The following is a 21607-nucleotide window of genomic DNA, read 5'->3' as shown; positions in this document are numbered from 1 at the left end:
ACTAGGGGACGGCCTCTCGGGTCTTGCCGCTTCAATGCGGAGTCGCGTAACCAAACTAGGGGGCGGCCTCTCGGGTCTCGCTGCTTCAATGCGGAGTCGCGTAACCAAACTAGGGGGCGGCCTCTTGGTTCTTGCCGCTTCAATGCGGAGTCGCGTCTCCAGAAAGTAACTTCGGCCGCTGCGCCACATTGAAGTGGATTGACCGTCCATTCACATGGCCTGGCCGCGGCTATGTATACCGTGCTCCAGCAATGCATATTAACTCCGTATATTTGAGGAGTATTAAAAATGTGGTTCCTAGCCAAACTCTTAGTTTTTACTCCCTAAAACTTGTTCACACAAATTTAAATATCGATAGTCCTATTTGATTCAAACTACATTGCATAACACAGATATAACAATGGATAGCACAAACTAGGTTCAAACTACATTGCATAACATGAATTTAAACTAGTCGATTTGAGCGAAATAATAAAAACAATCAAACTTATTCGTTTTCCTCCTCTATTTTAGCCACGATCTTCTCCCAACTTCACGCCGCCCGAGCCGAAGCCGAAGTCGGAGTCGTTACACAAAAGCTCGATCACTTTCGCTCTGCCCCTCCCCCCACTGGACGACCTGTCCTCGAGGCCCATCTTGTATAGATCGAGCCGTTGGCGCTCCTCGGCGACGAGCTCCGGATATATCCGGTGGAGCTCAGTGATGCACTCTTCATCGGCACGTGCCACCTCGGGTCGCTCGGAGTCCTCCCGGTTCTCCCGCAACTCACGGCAGGAGACCAATCGGAGGTCGATGTCGGCGGCAGCCGGGACCTCATGGCTGCCGATGGGGAAGTTAATCTTCACCCGGCTGTCGTAGACGGCCACCGCCTTCTTGTCATACACCCTAGCCGCCAGCTCCGCCGACTGAAAGGAGCCTAGCTAGTACCGGACGCCGGTGTCTGTGTACTTTATTTCAGACACCTATGTCCCCCATGGACACTACCACATGTTGTGTACTTCTTCTTCTTAGACGGCGGCAGGTCGGTGAAGGAGCGGGGTGGGGTGGGGGGCACCGCCGTGACCTTGGGTCGGCTGCGCGCCATGGCGTGGATCCACGCTTCATATCGGTGGCGGCGTCCTCCGGCGGCTAGATCCGGCCATTTTGGGGTGGCATCGACTGATTGGAAGCGTGGAGGAGGTGTGGGGTGGCTGTGGTGCGGGCAGGAGGGAGGGAGGATTTGGGCGTCGCCACGGTGCGAGTGAGCTGCGAGAGAGAGAGAGAGAGTGAGCTGCGAGAGAGAGAGAGGGGGGGGGGGGGGGGGGGGTCGGAGAAGCGGCACCACTTGTGTAAAAAAAATTCCTCCTCTAAAGCAGATAAGGGCTCGGCTAGGTCTAATTTAACCCCTCAAAACCGAATTTTACTCCTCTGATAGTTTTTAAGAGATCGGGTGGCGAAGCCCTAGTGGTAATGTTTGAGACGACATTCAAGCTGCCTACATTATGCTGCCAAAAACCCTTGTTTATTTGGGACGAGATCGCATCTCTCATCATGTAAATCGTCCTTACACCCGCAAAAAAATAATGTAAATCGTCCTTAAGATTTCAGAAAAAGGTTTGGGAAGGTAAGTTTAGGCCGTGGACTAGGTGCAAGCCTCTCAACACCTAAAAATCACTCGGGAGGTAAGTTTATATATATAAGGAGTTAAATTACGAGGAAATTGCTAGAGATGGTGTTGACGCGGCTCCAGCCGGCCGGCCGGCCGAGCCGTCCCGTTTCCGGCAACCAGCCCGCCAAATTTTATATCCGCACCTTCTGTCTGCTCCCGAGATACCGTAAGGGCTAATCCGTTAAGAGATCCCCGATCGTATTCGTATCAGACGTGGTCTAAGCCTTCTCGCCACTAGAATCAAAGGAATCTTTCAAGAGATTACGTACCAGTAGCACTAGTTAATACGCATAAGTCATCAAGCGACCACTCGCTATCAGTGAGCTGCGTAGCTTACGTGCTTTCGCACGCTGGCCGCATACACATGCGCATGCGCTAGCTCGTTGCTCCGCAGTTCACATGAAAAGAGAGCCGAAAAATACTCGAGGAGGCGAGCATTTGATCTTCCAAGTCAAGCATGGCCTGCGCATTCTGCTCCTGTTTATGCTAGCTGCTCGGACCAGCGAAACCGGCTTGAACTCGCCCATGGATTATCTGCAGTGTTGAGTATAATGTTTATTAGGAAAGATGAGATAGACTAGAATTTGTTCTGACTTGTCTTGTACTCCAAGTAGATGATTGTACTCCTATATATACTAGCAGAGTGCCCGTGCGTTGCTACGGGCTATGATATATATAAATGAATTGAACAAATGATTAGGGTCGTCTCCAAGTCCGACGCTCATTTCTCTCTTGTACGCCCGACCATGTTCGGACATGAAACGGGGGCCTAGCGGGCTTCTCAAAATTCAACCATCTGGACAGTCCATCCTACCCCAAATCCAGACCATATGTGTGAGAGGAACATGGTGGTCCACCATGTTATATTCAACACACTGGCCCAACACAAAAGAAAACCCATCCCACGATGGGCCCTTCTCTTTTTTAGTGGACCCTCCTCTTCTTGCTCGGTATTCCGCTGTAGCGGGACATTGCTCGCTAGAACCCACTCCTTTAAAACCACACGATGCCCATATCATCTTCCCCATGACACCCTATCTCCTTCACGCCATATTTCCCGATGGACCGCCAAGGAGTATCCCGCCAACCACCATGCTCTCTGCCCTGAACCCCCCTGCCCCTATTCGTGTCGATCCACCACCGCCTGTTAGGTATATATGCATATATCGGTCGTAGAAATGCATGTTAAATGCATTTTTAAATGTTATAAATAATTCCAAAAAAAATTATCGTCTACACCTCTGCAAAAATATGTGCGCGACACCAGTTTTTTTGTCTTTTTTGCACACGAAAAAAATCCTTCGAAACTTTTGGCACACACATAGAATGTGAAGCTGTACATGTGCAACAATTTTCAGTTTTTTTTAAACTTGAAAAGGTGTCTTTCGAAGTGGGTGCAGATGTACTTGGGTTCATCCATGTATTTTCCCGTCCAGAGCTAGCAGCATACAACTCATTTTGACCGTCCCATGAAAAAATAGACAAGCTACCAGCCACACAGAAAATCAGGCCACCAACGAGGCTGTAAGGACCAGGCCACCTGAAGTCTCCCACAAACTACAGTTCTTTCGCCAGGCGCAGCGGAGCTCGCCACAATGTCTAGTTATAATTAAACGTCTACAGTTGCATCTAATCAAGCTATAAAAAGGAAGACACCATCTAGCATATATCGTGAGCGCATCCATATAACACAAGTATGCATACAGTCAAGGCATCCAAGAAATGTGTTGCATTTTGAGACCAACATAATTCATCTGTGTGTACTAATCAATAGTTAAAAAATAGCTAGAAACTATTTAGTCTAGCAGATAACTGGAAGTCTAGTCTACCAGGAAGCTAATCACAAAAACATGATAAAAATCAAAACCATAGTCTTTCTATTCCTGGCAATTGATCATCCTATACAGGAAGATATAGTTCATATACCATTAGCAAATAATCTAGGCATATAGGTACAGAAGAGCCACAAGACTGATCCGAGTTTCAGCTTAACATCAACCAATTGCTTAACAGTCCAGAATAAAGTCACAAAATTGCATCAAGAACAGGATCTGACACTTGCATTGTGGTGTTTTCCCACTGTATATCTGACACACACACTACATGCACTCTGCAGATATGTATCCAACCGGCTATACTCTACGCTCTATGGAATTTGCGGACTTCTTGGCCATGTTAGGTAAAGAAGCTCCGTAAGTGTCATTTCGTAGCAAGATTGCAGCCACTCGTGCCTCCTCCTATATGTAGTACTTGAAACCTTCACATGAAGACTGTCATTAAGAAAATGGCTGTATCAAAGTGAATCTTGTGAAGAGAGTCAATTCAGCTCTACAAATAATGTATACTCTCTACACATGCAAAAAATGTATATCTAAACGGTGAACAAAAAAAGAAATATACTCTCTACAAATAAATGATCAAAGTTTACAAATGCTTGGCTTGTGAACTACTTAGTTACTCCCTGCTACTAAAAAAAGTCAAGCATACAACTAATATGCCCAAGTTTGAGAGAGACACAATCCAAATGAATTGCCAAAGAGAAGAAAGAACTGCAGAAAAACATGAAAGATCCCCCTGTACAACAGATTGCAGAAAAGACCAATGCATTCTCAAATTATTTGCTCCTTCTGAGCTAAAAAACTCCCTGCGGAGCAAATGGTCGAGCTGGCCGTAGGAAGGAACACACTAAAACATGCCAAGAAAAGTGCATTGGTAAAAACAAAACAAAAAGAAAATATAGGAACAACCAGGACGGGGTTAATGGTTTGGGAACTGAGAGAGTTGATGGGAGGGACAACCGGAGAAGCAAACCTAGCAGAAATTCGCATCTGCTTTTCCAAGATGATGTGCTGCTCGGTGGATGATCATCATCATGCATCCACTGTAAAGGTCCTCGATTCTTATATGCATTCAGTTTCTGCAAGTTCAAAAGGTAGTTCTACATAATCACTAAACAGAGGCACTAACCTGGTACTGAATTTATAGAATAAGTGCAGATCCTTTGTTGAGTCCTCTGCAATCTCAATACTCTGGATCCAACTAATGTTCTTGTCTTGCCCTGCAAATATATACATGATTCAGTCTATTTTCAGAAATTAGGATTTCTATTTTCTATGCGATCCACATAGAACATGGGGAATCACCTAAGCTTAGCTGCTGTATCAGACCCAGAACATTCACTAATGCAGTTAAATAGCTGTACAAATATAAAGAACATGAACTTACAACTTCATGGTTCAGTATATGGACAAAAAGACCCACGTCTAGAGATCTAGAGAGAGAGGAACTAAAGGCAAACCATGAACCACGTCCAGCTCCTTGCTCTTGCTACGATTCGTGTTCGACCCACTCCTTGCATGCACCAGCGACCTCATCCATGAGACAAGGGGGGAAAGAGAGGGGGAGGAAGATAGAGACAAACCTGAACCGCCTCAACCTTCTTGCTCCTGCTGCTCCGACCAGCAAGTCTCCCTCCACGGTCGACCCCGCCCACATTCGCCACTGCACCAACTCCGCTGTTTTCCCCATCAAGGCAGAGCTCCCGTGCGCGTCTTGTTCGGAGGGGCTCTCCGAGGCCTCGAGGTCCTCATCAAGATCTCATCCTCCGAGTACTTCACCCCATACTTTTCGCCTAATGTTCTGTACACCTGAATTAGCATTAAGAACACAAGCCATATTAATCAAACCACCGTATGCATACCCAATTAACAGAGGAAAGGGAGATTTTTATCAGTAATTCGTTATGCATGGAGAAACAAATCCACACAACCCAGAAATGAACAGCAGAAACAAATCTGCCCAGGTTCTCACAACCCGAATCTACGAACATACACGAACGGAACGGGCTACGGGAGCACGGATCAGGTCGATCCAAACGCCATGCATTGTCTCAGCATGTGCACCGCATAGAAAACATGCAGGCCTCCGTCAACCATGGGAACGGCCAGCAGAATCGAGCGGAACAAACAGAGGAACATGAATTGGAGCTGCGGTATATGGGGGAAGGGCGTAGGCCGACCTGGGCCATGGGCTCGGTGGGGCGAGGAGGGTGCCGGCGGCGTCGACATTAGAATGAGGACCTATTTTTTTTAAACTGAGTTTTTTAAAAGACCATGTTTCCGTAACTCACAACCAACCTTGCAGCCTCGTGTGGATGTTCATCGACAGGATAAATCGAACTACTATGGTGAGAATGCAGTCAAAAGATATGTGTACCGGTAGAGAGTATGGACCTGGGACTGCCGATCGATGGCTTGACACGCCGGAAGACCACGGGCTGACACAAAAGTCATGGATGAGCTTCTCAACCAGGCGGCTCCTCCCCTCGCCGGTGCTGCAGACCCGTCTCGAACCACAATCACAGATCAGTGGTGATGGCACGCGTCGCACCTTAGATCGATGCAGCGGTGCCAGCGCTTGGTACGTGCGGCGTCGGGGCCGGGGCAGGTAGGGTGGAGTGGGTCGTCGATGGCTGTCAATGCACGGCGAAATCTGGCGGGCGGCGTGAGGTGGAGTGAGGGGAAGGAGGTGTCGTCCTGGTGATCCGCGACGGCCGCGTTCTGGTATTCCGTGATGTATCCGAGGCGCCGGCGGCGGTGGCGTCCTGGTGATCCGCGATGGCGGCGGCGGTCGCCGGCGTCGCGGCGTTGACTCCCTGGATCAGCGTCGGCGTCTGCGGCTGCGTCTCGTCCGGAGACGTGGAGTAGCGGCTTGGGATGAGATCTACGGCAAATTGTGTTTTTTTTCAAACATTAGGTGTAGAGATAAATGCTGGCACGGATGTCCCAAATATAGAAATAAACACCGCATATTTTTCTTCTTTTCCTTCTCACCGTTCCTTTGGCTGATGCATATGGCAATGCTTGATTTCATGGACAAAAGTCAATTATCTCTTTCTTAGGAAAATCATAACTCCTGATTGCATGCGAAAATCATACCCCAAATTTTAGAAGAAACTTTCCATCCTTTTTCTCTCTGTCTGATGCATATGGAAATGATTGATTGATTTCATGTACAAAAGTCAATTATCTCTTTCTTAGGAAAATCATAACTCCTGATTGCATGCGAAAATCATACCCCAAATTTTAAAAGAAACTTTCCATCCTTTTTATCTCTGTCTGATGCATATGGAAATGATTGATTGATTTCATGGACAAAAGTCAATTATCTCTTTCTTAGGAAAATCATAACTCCTGATTGCATGCCAAAATCATACCCCAAATTTTAAAAGAAACTTTCCATCCTTTTTCTCTCTGTCTGATGCATATGGAAATGATTGATTGATTTCATGGAGTCAATTATCTCTTTCTTAGGAAAATCATAACTCCTGATTGCATGCGAAAATCATACCCCAAAATTTAAAAGAAACTTTCCATCCTTTTTCTCTCTGTCTGATGCATATGGAAATGATTGATTGATTTCCCGTATGTACGAGGGAGATAGGGCGGCCGCATCGGGTGGATCGAGAGACGTTTTTTTTTGGTTTTGCACGGTTTATTTGTTTCCTTAAAATCTATTATTTGTTTCCTAAAGAAATTTGCAATAATGGAAGGTATCGGTTGATTTGGATAAGTTAGTAAATTTAGATCCGTGATTGCGTGCACGTTTGGAAAGTGCTGATTTGCAAGGAAAGAACTGAGGGGTAAATAAACCGGTGAATAAGAAACCAGTATCGAAAAAAATCTACGACGGTTAACCTACGAAAAAAAACCGGACGAAAGTGGTGGGACGAAAAAAAACCTGGAAGCGAGACTACCAACTGCTCCATTAGGAGTAGAGATACTCATGAGGCTTAAGCAATACAATCGACAATTCCACCAAACCTCTTTATCCCTTCTAACTTGGTATATATCGCAAGTCGATTCTAAACCCTAGCCGCCGCCGCCGCCGCTTCCGCACTTGCGCGCCGTCCCCGGGGCGGTCGGCCTCCATGACCGCCGCAGGGGGCCGCACCGCCTGTACCTAGGGTTCGTCCGCCGGCCGTGTTGGCCGGCTGCCCTAAAGAGTCTTTTTCCCGAGCTCTCGCTTCGGGTTTTTCGCTCTCTCGTCGGTCATTTTGATCGTTGTTTTCTTTTTGGTTTTCCGATCTTTACTTGATCGGTTTGCGTCGCCCGCCGCTGCCATCGACACCCCACGCCTCTACTCCGACACCTGTGTGACCGGCCGGCTGCTTCACTGACCCGGCAGCCTCGCGCGACAGGCGGCCCCTCTGGCCGTCGTTCGCGCGCCGGCCGTCACCGCCCTACTCCGACCGGGACACCTGCATCGCCTACACCCAGCGGCCTCGTGCCATGCGGCGGTCAATCATAGCCGCCGCTCGCGTGTCGGCTCGCGAATCGGTCCACGCCACCCGCCTCCGGGCTTCATCTCGGACTCCGCCGCCACCCCGTCTCCACCGAGCGGCGTCCTCGACCTCGCGTGCGATCGGATTGATCACCCACCCGCTGTCGCGATTCGCCTTATCTATGCCGTGCGACCGACCTGGCCCGTCGGTTGAGCACGCCTCTGCATACCTCGTGAAGACTGTCCCGAGTTCAGCGCGCCCCTCCACCGATCGAGCAACGGGCTGCCGCTGCGTTGCCCTGTCGGGCCGCAGCGCCACCGCCCCGTGGTTCTCCTCGCGGCTACAACGACTAGCGCGTCGCCCCTACGGGCCGTAGTGCCACGATGCACGGTCTCAGCCGCCGCCCCGAGGCCGTCCCCGCGGTTGCACCGACTCACGACCCGTCGTTGCGTCGCCCTTCGGGCCGCATTGTCGCGGCCCGCGGTCCCTGTCGTCGCCCCGAGGTCTTCCCGCCGTCGCCCCGACCTGCTTGCCGCCGCTGCGTTGCCCCTTCGAGCCGTAGCGCCGCGGCGCGTGGTCCACTCCGTCGTCACCGCACATCGACCTCCCGTGGTATGCGCCACGCTGTCTCCCTTGGCGTGGGAACGCCACCGTCTGCGCCGGTTTTCGTCGTGCTGTCAGGGTTCTTCGCCTACTTCGAGCATCGTCGCCGCGCTTCTAACCTAGCCGTCGCCGCCGTCAGGCCGCCGCCGCTACCCCCGTAGCCGCCGTAGCCGTCCGTCCACCTCCTTCGTCTTCGTCCAGCACCAGCCCATCGCCAGGGTCGCCGTCATCTACCCTGACCGCTTCATCTACTCCGACAACCGCGGGCGACATTGGCCTCACTCCGATTGGCGCCATAACCGTCGTCGAGTCCTTCTCTGCTGGCCTCGCCGACTTCTCGACATGGCGTACAGCTCGTGCAGGTCCCAGTCTGCGCATGCCCGGTGCTGGCAACACCGATGCGTGCCTTCGTACACAATGTGTCCCCGGGCCTGGCAAACCTGGTGCGGCGCTTCATCAACCTCGTCTTCGTCCGTCTACGCATGCCCGGTGCTGGCAATACCGGTCCATGCCTTCGTCTACGATGTGTCCCCGGGTTTGGCAAACCTGCCGCGACGCGTCGTCAACAACATCTCCTTACTGGCGCACAACTACTTCGACACCACTGCGCCCATGCTAACTCGGCGCCCCTTGCTCCCGCGGCGACTTCCTCAACACCGGCCACCCGACTCAACATCGACCACAGCATTCTTCGCACGACTACCTCTACCATGGCTCCACCACCCACGCTCTCGGCTACATCGATAAACGGCACAAAGGGCTACCGCCTGCTTGAGCAACCTCATCGATTTTCAGTCCAGCCACGACTCCGCGATGCATCGACCGTTACGACTGTGGGGGGTGTCCGTCAGCTTGCCGTAGGATTCTTCTCCAGTCTCATCGTTTGCCTCGCTACCGTTGTGACTGCGGGGGGATGTTGAGTCTAATGTTTATTAGGAAAGATGAGATAGACTAGGATTTGTTTTGACTTGTCTTATACTCCAAGTAGATAATTGTACTCCTATATATATGCCCACGAGGCTCAAGCACAGGGCCGTGCCTATAGTTGTAAAAGGTGTGCAGCCCGCACAGGGCCCCTAATTTTTTGGGGCCCCAAAATGTGTATATAGGCCTAGTATTTAAAAGGAAACTGTCATAACAGGCCCTGGGCGGTGCTGGACGCTGCTGCTCATCTGCTCGATGAATGTTCCTTAAATAAATGCTGCTTGATGCCTCGATTGAGAAGGAAACGGGATCGTCGGTCTCAAAGAATAAAAAAGAAATCGTGGACTAGATCAATCGCAAAACCGTAATAGCAGGTGCGGCGGCGTCGTTACAGGAAACGAGATCGTCTCCTTCGCGGCTTCGCCCCTCATGCCCTCAGCCTTCATCGTATTGCCTCATGCCTTCAGCCCTCATCGTATAGATCGGCAAGCCGCAAGCAATTCATGCCTCTGCAGTTGTTGCCTTCCTCTCCTAAGTTCTAGACTCGTCGCCTCGTCGGATCAATCTCGCCTCGGCAGATCGACCGACGACCGACTCCAGGTGCTTCACACCTTCAAAACAGGTAGCCCGCCTCAAACAAGTCCTTTATAATTATTTTCGGCTCCTACTCCTAATTTCTAATTCCATAAATCCTAATTAACTTTTGACAGGGATCGTTAGAGATCGGTTCTTGCCTGCTTGGTTAAACAACACAGTGTAGTATTATGCAAACGGGAGTCAAATAGGTATGCTTTTTTACATATCTAATTATTATGTAAGACACTATATCATATACTCCCTCCGTTATAATAGCTCATTAGTTCATTTTGGTAAAACAGGGCCCCATTTTTGAGTTCGCACAGGGCCCCGGAATTTACTAGCCCGGCCCTACTCAAGCAATACAATTGACAATTCCACCAAACCTCTCTATCCCTTCTAACACTAGTAAGCATGCACGTGCAACGTACGTCTCAAACGTAAAACGGGTGAATTCACATAATATAAAAAAATAAACGTTTTTAAAAATATAAATCAAATGGATACACAATGTTTGATGTCGCTCAAATTGTATTTTCAAAAGCGAGACACAATAGTGGTTATGTTGCTGCATAGAGTAATAGCAGGAAAATATTCTCATTTAAATAAAATCAATTATTTATTAATGCGGCAATATAGGCATGTAGTATAGTCTTCTCTTCGAGTGTAGTCAGGAAAAAAAAGTATAAACTGCCTTACGATGCAATTATTTTGTTCAAGATGCTTAATTCTCGAATCTTATTTTATTGTACTAATCTGCATAGCAAAATATATATTTGTACTAATTTGGATCAAATTATATATATTTTTTGGTTGTGTGGACTGCCAAAATTATATAGCTACCTACTATGGATAATAGGAAATAGAAGATGATATGTGACTACAACGACTTCTATATGAAATAAAGATGATTTACAAGAACTAATTGAAATGTAAAAGGGTTAAAGAAATCCAATAATTATCATGATAGAAAATATTTATCCGGTTTTGTATGTGTTTATGCGTTGGCAGCCATACTAACTTACAATGATGTAAGACGCTTTGTACGTATAGAAACTGAAATGAGTTATGAATAGGAAAAGTATTCTAGAGTATTTGTCAATCTTAACCTTATCAAGCTTTCAGGTCAGCTTCTAAATTACAAAAAAAATGATGAATCCTCAAATAAGAAAGAGCCAACAATTTGGAACATGCTACAAAACTGGTGAAGATAGAAGATTTTTTTTCAAAACTATGACGTATTTTATAGCAAATTCGGAAACTATAGCAAAGAGTGGAGAAAAATCAAAAGTAGCACCCCGTCGGCCACGCGTGGGCCGAAAAGGGTGTTTTCGGCCTCCCTTTGGACGAAATGGACTTTTCGGTCTTGCCTTGGCCGAAAAGGTGCGTACCTGGGCCGAAAAGACCTTTTTGGTCAGGAGTAGGCCGAAAAGTTCTTTTTGGTGAGGAGTTGGCCGAAAAGTCCTTTTTGTCAGGAGTAGGCCGAAAAGTCCCTTGGGCCCACTTTTTCACGTTAATGGTTGACCGAAGTTGCATGGCTCCACTCTTCGGCTTACGTTAGACTGAAGTGATTTTTTTATTTTGGTATATAAATATTGTGCAACCATTGTCCATCTTAGACACTGAAATATATATTTTTGCGTAACCCTTTCCCCTCAATATTTTTCCGTCAACTCTTTTTCGCCATCCGTTTCCCGCCAACCACTTCCCGCCATATGTTCCTGCCACCCGTTTCCCGCCATATGTTTCCGCCAACCCTTTCCCGCCATACCACAGTATACCATTAAATAAATTCTTCATATTAAAAAAATGAAATAAAAGCGCAAGTGATGGAGTCAAAAACCTAACCTGACGCTGGGTATATGTGTTACTAGCCAAATAGGATAGCATCTGGCTAATGTACAACAACTGATCCCTTTCTTTATAAAAAGTCAACATTTTCAAAAAAGGTGAACAATTTTACTTTAGCAATTTAAATAATTATTTAAAATAGAAATTTCCGAAATACGAACAAACTTTTAAAACGTGAAAATTTATTGAACACATGAACAAAATTTTATTCCAAACATTTATTGATTTTTTAAGTGATGAACAATTTATAAATATACACTGAGCATTTTTGTAGTATAAGCTGAAAATTTTCCGAAGACACATTGAATTTTTTTGTGATATATGGTTAATGTTTTTCTGAATTGTGAAGACATTTAAAAAAGTGAAAAGATTTTGAGAAACATGATTTTTTTTAAATATGAAGAATTTATTTAATGGTATACTGTGGTATGGCGGGAAAGGGTTGGCGGAAGCATATGGCGAGAAAGGGTTGGCGGTAAACAGGTGGCAGGAACATATGACGGGAAGGGGTTGGCGGGAAACGGGTGGCGGAAAGAGTTGGCGGGAAAATATTGAGGGGAAAAGGTTGCGCGAAAATATATTTTTTCAATGTCTAAGATGGGCAATGGTTGCATAGTATTTATATACCCAATTTTTTTAAAAAAATCGCTTCAGCCTAACGTAAGCCGAAGAGTGGAGCCATGCTACTTCGGTCAACCATTAACGTGAAAAGGTGGGCCCAAGGAACTTTCCGCCTACTCCTGACCAAAAAGGTGTTTTCGGCCCAGGTACGCACCTTTTTGGCCGAGGCAAGGCCGAAAAGTCCATTTCAGCCAAAGGGAGGCCGAAAACACCCTTTTCGGCCCACGCATGGCCGACAGGGTGCTAGTTTTGATTTTTCTCCACTCTTTGCTATACTTTTCGAATTTGCTATGAAATGCGTCATAGTTTTGAAAAAAATCAAGATAGAAAGCATTCATCCTCTTTTTCCTTGTCGTAAGGAGTAGCTTCAGTATACATTTGTAACAGTGTAATACCTGATCCGGAAAAAGTTGTTTATTATTATTATTGGAGGAAAGAGACGCGCATACAAAGAAAGAGAGGCGGTGCAAATAAGGCCTTAAACAATATGTCTTCAAGTTTGATGACTGCAAATATGTTGGATCATTCGAAACTGCACAAGTATATAAGAATAAATATATGTGCCAAAATAGCGAAAGGTATTTGGTTTCTCTGTCATGAAACAAAAAAAATCCGACTGAGTACACTTTATATGATTTCTCTGTACCAATATACGGCAGCTGTATTAGGACAGATCTTTTGAAGGATCTATTTATTGGAACTCAGCCGGATTAGTTTCTTCATTGGATCCTTCTGTATGGTAAAATTCTCTTTATTGGAACGCAGTAGAGATTGCATACCTTTACAGAACAGCGAGAGATATTCTTTAACAACAGTTACGGAGTCATGTGACCCATTTTAGATGTATAGAATCATGTAACTGAAATAGTAGTACATCTTCGATATCTTGCCTCCTACTGAATCTTACATAATTTACTAGATTGCTATGCAATTATATTAAAGTGACGCGTGTAAAGTTTTCTCTAAGAATGAATCATATATTCTGATTTCCAACCTATCCCTGGAGATAGTGCCTAGGCAGGTGCAACCCACCTTAATTCCAGGTAAAACAACGTCATACGTAAAACACACACTGATCAAATAGCACAAATAAGGCAATTCTAATCAAGGGGATGGCATTACCTCTTGATACGGTCCAGTTTAATGCATATGGTGGTACGAAGTAAAGCCCAAAGAAGCCGACATGAACATGAGAAGTAATCATGGGAAATAGACTATGCATCTTGACTTCTTCAGTATCCCTCTTGATCCTACTTTGTAAGACAAGATTATTGCATTCTTATGTACGTGCCATATATAATTACACATTTTCAGTACAACAATCGGCAACCTAAGATAATCCCAAATCTATAATTCTAGATTGCTTGAAGCCCCATGATTCTTATTCAATATGTAATGCACGTGCACCCACTGAACATACACTTTATCGGCGTGGGTGCTGTGAACGGAGCTGGAGTCAACGCGGATGCCGATGGTTGCCGGAGAGCGTGCCCTGGACGTGGATGGAGGCGTCGCAGTAGCGGCAGAAGAGCGCCTGGCCTCCAGGCAGAAGACGATGGCGGCGATAGCATGTGTGTTCCCGGAGGAAGACGAAGCTCCTCGTGCTTCCCCCATCGTGGCTAGCATGCATGATGGCGGCAGGCGGCTCGCGATTAGCTTCCTAATAGGATGGATGCGTCCGAGATAAGTTTTAATAGGATGAATTTGTCTAAGATTAGTTTCCTAATAGGATGAATGCATTCTGATTTAGTTTCCTAGAATAAGATGCACACGTGATTATTAGTTTCCTAATTGCACAGGCGTGGAGTTTCATATTTTCCTCCACGGTGGAGTATGATCACTTAATGTAAATTGCTAAATGTACATAGAAAATGGTTTAGGTTAAGGGTAACCGTTAGATTGATTTTAGTGGGCCTAACCGTGTGGTGGTATTAGATCTATGTACGCTTTGTGAGATGTGCTTAAAAAAGTTCTTGTTTGATTGTTTAATAATAGTATAAATATAGATGCAGAAACAGATATCTTGGCGGAGATCCATCTCGTCAGGGCAGGCTAATCCGTTAGGAAGATCCCGATCGTGTCAGCTGGTCAAAGTCGTGGGACTCGGAGGAATCTTGGCGTGCAGCCACAAGAGATACATTTATACGCATCGATTATTAGAGGATCACTCGCTATCAATATAGCCGTGCCTGAGTTTCCATATCTGCTGCTTTCACATGCTGCCCGCGTGCTGCGCAGTTCACACATGGACATGGAAAGAGCAAAAAAGAACACTACTACAATCTAAGTTAACACGTAGATTTTTTATTTCTAATGAAGTAGTTGGTAGTCTCGTTTCTATGTTTTTTTGTCCCACCTTTCATGATTTTTTTGGTACCTCCTTCCACCTTTGCTGGTTTTGTTCGTAGATTTTTTTTTTCATCCCCTTCCCTCACTTTATCGGTTTATTTTTGCGTCGCCATCTCACACAACGAAAGAAATCTGAACAGATAAGAACTTTCCATACTGGCGCAAGTTATTTAGTAATGTAGAATCAATCATGAACAATCTTTAAAGATCAAATATAAATTAATTAACTTTACCTTAAATCACTCAATCACATTAATTAAAAAAAATTGTTTTTCAGAAAAATCGCTCAATCACATTAACCTTACCTTAACTCATGGATGGTAATCAATCTTCAAACAAAGGAAACAATACGTCGGGGAAGCAGTAAATAAACTCCCTTTCTTATGACATGTATATGATTTTTCCCTTCCCTCTTCGTTGTCGAGCGTTCTTGATTCTCAAGGCCGATGCTTGGGCTGCGTCACCGGGTCGCGACGGTGCCGAAGGATGAGGACGGTGAGGCCGGGTGCCGCGGCACCGCATTGGCCGCGACCAGTGAAGGGGGCGAAGAAGGGTGGCTTCCCTGGCCTTGGGCGTGGTCGTGGCCCTGGGAGTTGGTGCGGTGGAAGCGGCACTTAAAGGACCCGGTGTGGGTGGCCGACGCGCAGACGCACTTGGAAGCAGGCCCATGGCCCGCGCCGGACGGCGCCGACGCCGACCCGGGCCACCTCCTCCGCGTATTCTTGGAGCTTTGGCTGGCCGATTTACATGAAATTAATTCCCTTAGTTGTGGTGGCAAATATAATACACATAATTCATATTGTTATACACTAGCGCGTGTGTGTGAAATAGATGGATTATGGTCCCGTACCCAATAAGATGGATATGTGTGTGTGTTAGAGAGAGGGAGAGGGGAGAGAGAGTGAGGAAGAGGGAGGGAGAGAGTGTGCGTGTGAGGATTTGATGGTAAAAAAGTTCGCCAATGTCACTTGATATGTATGAGAATATTAATATTGAACTCTTAAAGTCAATGTGGCCCCATTGCAACGCACGGGCGTTCTTCTAGTATGGGTAGTATCCAAGTGGAGCCGGTGACGGCGATGCTTGAGCATCGCTCCTTTTCTGAAGGCGTTGCTGTTGAAGAATCTCATCGTCCTTGATATCTTGAGATGATTGGTGCGGACACGGCCATCGTTATAGTTTGCCGATCACGGATCTGTTCACTTCAGGGTTTTTATTTCTATTTTTTTTCACTTAGGCATAGATTTGGTCTTATATGACTTTACCATTTGTCGGTGTTTTTTGTGTGTGGGGGTTAGTGTTGGCTATATTCATCCTTAGCTATACAGAGGCCGAGTGTGTATTCATTGTGTTTATATTCTCTTAATGTTTTATTTTGAGTTAATAAAATTCACCCTTTATTAAAAAACGGAGCTGGACGTGTGATCGATCGGGGGTCAACCATGGCAGGAGATAGCGCCCGCCGCGCTGCCTACTCGTCGTTTTCTGCCCCTGTTTATGCTGCTCTGCTCGGGCCAGCGAAAGCGGCCTTGAACCGACCGTTGGATTATCTTAGTATCTAGAGAAGATGCATTTATCTCCATCGCAAAAAAAAAGAGAGAAGATGCATTTATCTATGTACATGTATGTACTACACGAGGCCCCTGTTTCTGTGCCGTAGCAAGCGACTACGCTATTGTCATACAGCTGCCTGCAATCGGATGAGCGTTGGAACTTCAGTTTGACTTTGCCTGAAGCAGGAGAAGACCATGCCAAATTCTGCGCTGGTTTGCAGAGGAAGCGCATTAGCCGGCATCGGTGGTTATCAGTCTCAGCTGCGCATTCCCGGTTCACATGCTACCACCCAGATACGCTGGCCGCACACTACTCCCTGAAAGCTACCTGCGTTTTCATCATGACAAGAGCGCTGTAGTAAGCTCGGACAGAGATTTCCAGTTCATGATGACAACGTCGCTGTAGTAAGCTGCATCACGACGCTCGATTAGTTTAGGCGGACAAGCTCTCCCATCAATGAGAACGCACGAGCTACGCACGGCTAAACAATGGCCACTTGAACAGCGTAACGTTTAGCCGGCGCCAACTGAACGAATATTCACATCGCTAATACACAAACAAAAACAACATCAGACTAAACTTCACATATACTAGTACTACTACTAGTACTTATAACTGGAATGGTATAGAGCAGAAAAATCAATGCATTAATAGCATCCAACCCGCACGGCGCGTCACTGCCAATGTTCCGAAACCCTATATAGATACACAGCCCTTGCCAGCTGCAAACTTGAAATAGTACTAGTATTCAAGTTAGCGGCATAGCCACACTCACACACACACCACGGACTTTGGTCCCCCTGCCTGAGTGTAGCTTCATTGCCAATGCTAGAGATAGAATCCCTGTAGGGTGACAACAGCCATGTCAAGGGGCAGGGTGAGAAGGAGTGCGGCTACTGCAGGACAACAAGCAACACAGTCTAGTGAGCAAGAGGAGGCACTGCTCAAAGGGGAGACACAACTGGTACCAATCCTCCCAGAGGAGCAAGGACTGCTGCTGCAGGCTTCTACAACTTGCTTTTTGGAGCTGATGGATCCAGCAGCGAGCAACCACCACTTTTCATGCAGGCTGAAGAGGAGGTACTTGTGAGCCAAAATGCACCTCAAGGTGGTCTGTTTGATGAACGCTGGCCATATGACCTGCATGATTTCCTCTCTCTGTAGTTTAGATGACCAAGTGAGGAAGTTCATGAATGAACTTTTCTTTATCATGAATGAACTACTCCTTTTGCTGAAGTAAAAAAGAAAAAGATCTTGTTCTGTTTAGGTTTGGAAGACAAATGAACATGTATTTTGGAGCTATATCTCTCCCTGTTAATTATGAATGGATTCCTTGTTGCAAATTATATATTTTCTGTTTGGAGCTATCTCTCTGCCTGGTAATAATCAGTAGGTGCATTGGTTGATATTCAGTATCACAGTATGCATATGTCTGGTTCATGAAGATGGTCACTGTGTGCACAAAGTTCATGGTTAAATTCACTACAAATCTCCCTCGCAAAAAAAAAAATTCACTACAAATCTGTACTGAATTTCTGTTCTAAAATTTAGAACTGAGCTGCTTTCTTTGTGATAATTTCATGGTTAAACTTAGTACAAAACTATAATGTACTTTTGATGAAAATTTTGGTATTGCAGTTTCATCCAAAAATTCAGTACAGAGCTGTACTATTTTCATCCAATAATTCAGTATAGAAATGTAAAATGCAGTACTTCCAAAAAAATAGTGATAATTTCAGTATAGATCTGTACTGCAGTTTCATCCAAAAGTTCGGTACAGAGTTGTAAAATGCAGTACTTCCAAAAAGGTAGCGGCTTGACATTCAAACCTAAGAGCCTCTACAGCCGGACATCTCAAAGCCGCCTCATACGTGTTAGAATAAACTGTATAGAGATAGGAACCTCGTTTAACTTGTAGTTCTTCTCTATCTTTTCTTCTCTCCCGTATCTCTCTGTAACTGCTTCTCCTCTCGTGTCTCTCTGTAACGATCTCTCTTGATCGATCTCTTCCACAACTTGTACGCCAAGGCTATTGCCCAATATATATCAATGCGGCCCGAGACAAAGGGTTAAACGCTTCCAACCCATTTTACATGGTAGTCATAGCCTCTTCCTCATAGATCAAAGATCACATCTACCTACCTCCCAAAGATCGTATCAAGCTTCCTCCCTCGACCGAGATCATGTCCACCACCACCGCCGCATCGCTGTCCAGCACCACCGGCACGCTCACCGCCACCTCGTCTTCCGCCTTCGCATCATCCTCTTCCAGCACCACTGCCGGGTCTCTCGGATCGCCACCACAGGAGAAGCTCACGAGGGGAAACTTCCTCTTATGGAAGGCCATTGTGCTGCCTCAGATCAAAGGCGCCCGGATGGAACACCACCTCGACGGGAAGAGTCCAGCACCGCCGGCCACCCTCACCATCACCAAGGACGGCAAGGAAGAACAGATCTTCAACTATGCCCGATCCCTCTGGTACGCACAACAGCAACAGCTTCAAGGGTATTTGATGGGATCTCTCTCCCACAATATCCTCGCACAGGCCATGACACTACAAACGCTGGCCGAAGTTTGGAGTACCATCCATGCCATGTTCGCTGCCCAGAGCCAAGCCCAAGCCATCAACACCCGCATCGAGCTCACCAACCTAAAAAAAGGTAACATGACCATGGCTGACTATCTTGGCAGGATCAAGAGTCTCACCGATGAAGTTGCGTGCACTGCCGCGGCCCTCTCCAATCCGGAAATTGTCTCCAAGATCCTCGCCAGCTTGGACATGGAGTACAATCTGGTGGTCTCTGCGCTTGCTGCTCGGGTGGAGCCCATCACCGTCCAGGAGCTGTACAACCAATTGCTAAGCTTCGATGCCCGCCTCACCCTCCTCCATGGCGGCGACTTGCGGCAGTCGTCTACCAAATCCGCTTCTCATGGCCGCGGCCGTGGGCGATGGTGCCCGCTTTGGTGGGAGCTACGGCTACAACAATGGGGGCGGCTACAGCCCCAACAGCAGCGGCGGCGGCTTCAACTCCAACAATAGCCGTCGTCCCTCTTCCTCTCGCACTCGCCCGCGCTGCCAGCTCTGCAAGAAGTCTGGCCATGAGGTCATGGACTACTGGCACCGCTACGACGAGAACTATGTTCCCGATGCTCGCCATGTTGCTGCTGCCATGCGAGAACAAGGAGGAGATGGTGTCTGGTACGTTGATTCTGGCGCCACCGATCATGTCACCAACGAACTAGAGCAACTTGCCCTTCGCGAGAGGTATCACGGCACCAATCAGATCCACACCGCAAGCGGAGGAGGTATGGGTATTTGTCACATTGGTCAAGCCTCGATTAATTCCCCTAATCTTAAACGTGATCTAGTCATTAGAGATGTCCTTCATGTTCCACAAGCTGACAAAAACCTTGCATCAATGTCTTGTTTGGCCACCGATAATAATGTCTTCTTTGAAACTCACCCTCATTATATTTTTTATCAAGGACCGGGCAACGAGGGAACTTCTCCATCACGGTAGATGCATTGGGGGCCTCTACCCCATCACATCCGGAGCACTTAGTTGCCGGCATCGTCAAGTCTACTCCGTCATCAAACCCTCCTTGGAAAGGTGGCATCAATGATTAGGACATCCATCATCGGTCACAGTGAAACAAGTAGTTAATAAAGACAATCTTCCTTTGTCACATAGTTCCATTAGTGAGTCTGTCTGTGAAGCTTGTCAATGTGCCAAGAGTCATCAGCTTCCTTATCCTAAGTCTCATAGTGTCTCTCATGCTCCATTAGAGCTTATTTTCAGTGATGTATGGGGCCATGCCCGGGATTCTTTTGGAAGAAAAAAATATTATGTCAGTTTCATTGGTGATTACTGTAAGGGCATATTTATCCCTTAGTAGTTTTGGTGATTGATGACAATGCTTTTGCGGACTAATCGTGTGCATTGAGCATTTCAAGATATATCATGTCTAGGCACAAGACGATTTTGTGCCCCTCGAAGACTATTGAAGACGGTGTTTCTCTATGTTTCTTTTCGGTGGTTTGAGTCGTAGGAAAGCCGTACTATTAAGAGGGGGTCCGTGTTGGAAAGGTTTGGGTGGAATCAACACGTACACGTCTATTCCTTTTGCACCACCTTTCCTTTGGCTCTTTGGAGCATCCTCCGTTTCTACGAATCTCTGCAAAAGAAAAGACTTCTAGTGTTGCTGAACTAGGGCATGCGGTAGTACTGCCCCTCAGAGCGGTAGTACCGCAGGCCCCTGCGGTAGTACCGGCCATAGGCGCAGTAGTACCGCAGGTGCTCACGGTAGTACCGCTTCTCTGACGCGGTAGTACCGTGGCCTCAGGTCTGGCTCAGCAGCAAGAGCGGAAGTAGGGGCGGATGTAATTTTTTACATCCGTGCCCTACACGGTAGTGCCGCTCCTAGCTTGCGGTACTACCGTGTTGGATTTTTGCATAGATCTAAACTCAGCGGAAGTTGCCACGGATGTATTTTTATATGTCCGTGCCTTCCCAAATCTGGACTATTCCTGCCTTGCGGTAGTACCGCAAGGGGGAGCGGTAGTACCGCGCCAGCGGTTCTACCGCCCTCTGCTTCATCGCATCAGGGCTGTTTTGGATACTGCTATGTGCGAGGTAGTACTGCAGTGCCTTGCGGTAGTACCGTGGGCCCTGGCGGTAGTACCGCGTCTCCGTTGCGGTAGTACCGTGCGTCACAGGCTGAGTTGGTGGATAACGGTTGGATTTGTTCTTCCACTATAAAAGGGGAGTCTTCTTCTCCGAGTTGACTCACCTCTTCCACCCCCAAGCTCCATTGTTGCTCTAAGCTCCATTTTCGTCCGATCTCTCTCCCTAGCCAATCAAACTTGTTGATTTCCTAGGGATTGGTTGAGAAGGCCCCGATCTACACATCCACCAAGAGAAATTTGATTCCCCCACTAATCCCTCGCGGATCTTGTTACTCTTGGGTGTTTGAGCACCCTAGACGGTTGAGGTCATCGTGGAGCCATACTCCATTGTGGTGAAGCTTCATGGTGTTGTTGGGAGCCTCCAATTAAGTTGTGGAGATTGCCCCAACCTTGTTTGTAAAGGTTCGGTCGCCGCCTTCAAGGGCACCAATAGTGGGATCACGACATATCGCATTGTGTGAGGGCGTGAGGAGAATACGGTGGCCCTAGTGGCTTCTTGGGGAGCATTGT

The sequence above is a fragment of the Triticum aestivum genome, chromosome 2A (assembly GCF_018294505.1).
Source record: "Triticum aestivum cultivar Chinese Spring chromosome 2A, IWGSC CS RefSeq v2.1, whole genome shotgun sequence".
In the NCBI taxonomy this organism is placed as follows: Eukaryota; Viridiplantae; Streptophyta; class Magnoliopsida; order Poales; family Poaceae; genus Triticum; species Triticum aestivum.
Note: the sequence above shows the minus strand (reverse complement) of the source record.